This window comes from Nuphar pumila, chromosome 5, assembly GCF_984573655.1.
Source record: "Nuphar pumila chromosome 5, dmNupPumi1.hap1.1, whole genome shotgun sequence".
Lineage (NCBI taxonomy): Eukaryota > Viridiplantae > Streptophyta > Magnoliopsida > Nymphaeales > Nymphaeaceae > Nuphar > Nuphar pumila.
In genome coordinates, this window is record NC_143253.1 from 119,269,932 (window position 1) to 119,272,877 (window position 2,946).

At 42.0% G+C, this 2,946-nt stretch overlaps 1 pseudogene across 1 annotated transcript; it reads left to right on the forward strand.

Moving 5' to 3' along the window:
- Window positions 1–329: 329 nt before the first annotated feature.
- On the forward strand, window positions 330–1,404 carry LOC149838357 (nuclear transcription factor Y subunit B-3 pseudogene; annotated as a pseudogene). Its single transcript, XR_016432182.1, has one exon. The product of XR_016432182.1 is annotated as a nuclear transcription factor Y subunit B-3 pseudogene (transcript).
- The last annotated feature ends 1,542 nt before the right edge of the window (window positions 1,405–2,946 follow it).

Here is a 2,946-nt window from a genome sequence, read left to right on the forward strand (position 1 = left end):
ACGACAGGCAGAGCACGCATGACTAGGTTTATGATTCTGAAGGCAGTTTTGTTGGTGTAAATAAAAAAAAAACATGGTGTTCTTTTTAATTAACCACACTATTTTTAACTGAGTTTAAAAAAAAAAGGAAAAACTTAGGTGCGTTTTTATTAATGCCCAAACATTAAGAGCGTTTTTGAAATTTTTTCAAAAAATCCAGCCAGTCGCCAAGTGGCCACAAAAGCCAACGGCCTAGATCTCCTCGGCGGAGCATCCAACGGATAGGAATCCTTCCAACACCCGCAAACTTATCGCAAAAACCAACGGCCAAGAGAATCCCAAGCGTCGACCATTGATGACGATATTACCCGCCTATCCGACGCTGCACATCTCTCTCTCTCTCTCTCTCCCTCCTCCTGCCCTCCCTCTCAGTGCCTGTCTGTCTCTCACACAGAGGCAACGGAATCACAATTAGGGACTTCTCCAGCATAACGCAACACATAGAAAGCAAGAGGCAGAAAGAAAAAGCAGCAGGAATGGAATTAGGGACTTCTCCAGCCTGGTTGCTGTGATTTCCTATTAGGTGGTGGTGGTGGTGGTAGTGTTTTTGTACAATTTTGTGCCCGCTCGGTCGCAGCGGTGGTGGCGACCGATTGATCGGTCGATCGATCGATTAAATTCAGGTGGTTGATGGCGGATTCGGATAACGAGTCCGGGGGAGGGGGGCCGGGCGGGGGAGCGGGAGGGAGCAGCGAGCTGTCGCCGAAGGAGCAGGACCGGTTCCTGCCGATCGCGAACGTGAGCAGGATCATGAAGAAGGCGCTGCCGGCGAACGCGAAGATCTCGAAGGACGCGAAGGAGACGGTGCAGGAGTGCGTGTCGGAATTCATCAGCTTCATCACCGGGGAGGCGTCGGACAAGTGCCAGAGGGAGAAACGCAAGACCGTCAACGGCGACGACCTCCTCTGGGCGATGACCACCCTCGGATTCGCGGAGTACGTCGACCCACTCAAGATCTACCTCCAGAAATTTAGGGAAATGGAGGGCGAGAAGAGCTCCGCCGGGAGGGGGGAAGGTGGGAAGGACGGCAATCAGAACGGTGGCGGTGGCGGGCAGAATGGGTTCAGTAGTGGCGGTGGAGTTTATGGGGGGATGCCGGTAATGATGGTCGGGCAGAATCCGGGAGGGGTGATGTACGAGCAGACGGGGAGGATGGTTGGTGGGTATCAGGTTCCGATGCCCGGGAAGGGCGGGGCTGCGTCCGGAGGAGGACCCGCCGGGCAGCAGGGTAGGTCTAGAGGGTAATTGGTTGGAAATCTCTAGGGTTATGTGTTTTGTTTGCCTTTTTTTTTTCTTTTTTTTTTGTTAATCTGGTGGGGAATCTGTATTGTAATTTGGGAATATAAATGGATAGGGTGTATCATACCATATTTGTAACATCTTCATTTTTTTTTGGGTTCTCTCTCTCTCTCTCTCTCTCTCTCTCTCTCTCTCTCTCTATATATATATATATATATATATATATATATATATATATATATATATATATATATATATATATAAACGGTGGATGGATAAGTATGATAGAAAGTGCTTACTAAGAGATCAGTCTTCTTTTGTTGGTGTTTTTTGCTTTTTTTCTGACCATACAGTTTATGATTTTTCTGAGATTTTGGTGTAGCAGAAGAGATGGATTTGATGGTCCTTTTTTTTGGATTTTGGGAGTGGAGAATGTTAGATTTTGGGGTTGATGATATGTAAAAACTTTAGCTGATTCACTTGGAGGATGTGACTTCTCTGTTTCTTGTATATATTTTTAGTTTATGAGAGTTGTCCTTATTGTCTTTCAGATAAGATAAGAACAACAATGAGGATAGCTTTTTTTTACGGTTTTTTCAACAGGAATTTGCTTGCATTCGAGTTTCTTAACTGATGAATGGAGTTGAAATTTAAGAACAGGGATTTAATTGTAGGCAGGGGCGGAGCCAGGATTCTAAATTAGGGTGGACACAAATGCAAAGTAAAATATATATATATATATATATATATATTAGTAATAAAATATACTAAAAAATAAATCAAATTTCTAATCCTATATTCTAACCAAAATTAAATTAAACAATATTCATTGGTTCATGCTTAATGGTAATTAGAAAAGACACAAAAAAACCCTAAAACCACAACTAAACATTTGTAATTGTAAAAAAACCAAATCAAAATCCCAATTCTTTCAAACATTATAGATTATGCATTTATGTTAATTGATAAAAAAATCTCAATATTCTAATCAAAATCAAATCATAGAATATTCATAGATTCATGTCTAATAGTAATTTTAAAAACACAAAAAAAAAACTAAAATCATAATTAAACCATTACTCATACTTTATGATAAATAAAAAAAAACACAAAAAAACATAACTAAACATTCATAGTATTTTCAATAAAAACTACATCGAAAACCTAAACCCTAACAATATATTATGCTAACTGAAAAAACTACAAAACCCTAAAATTAAAACCCTACCAAGCCTTTCTAAAAAAAAGTTTGAAAAGAAGGAGACTCAGCATCTCAATTACCAAGGCTAGGGCCGTCCGCCAGACGAACATGCCTACTTTGACAAAGTTGAGAGAGAGAAAAAGAGAACCTCAAGGGGGTGTTGATCCACTACTGGTTTCATTTGACAACGGATGGGCCGTCGTAGTGGCAGACATCCTGCACTGGGGAAAATGAGGGTGGTGTGTGTGAGAGAGAGAGTCTAGGTGTGCCCACCCTGGCCCAACTTTACATAGAGACAAGGTGGACCGTGCCCACCTTTATCGGAACCCTTTTTAGTGAAAAATTTTGGGTCAAGGTGGGCACGTGCCCACCCTGGCCCCAATGTGACTTTGCCCCTGATTGTAGGGGTGATGGGATTTTGGTTGTATATAGTTTGTTGGAATGATCTAGATCATGTTGCCGTAATA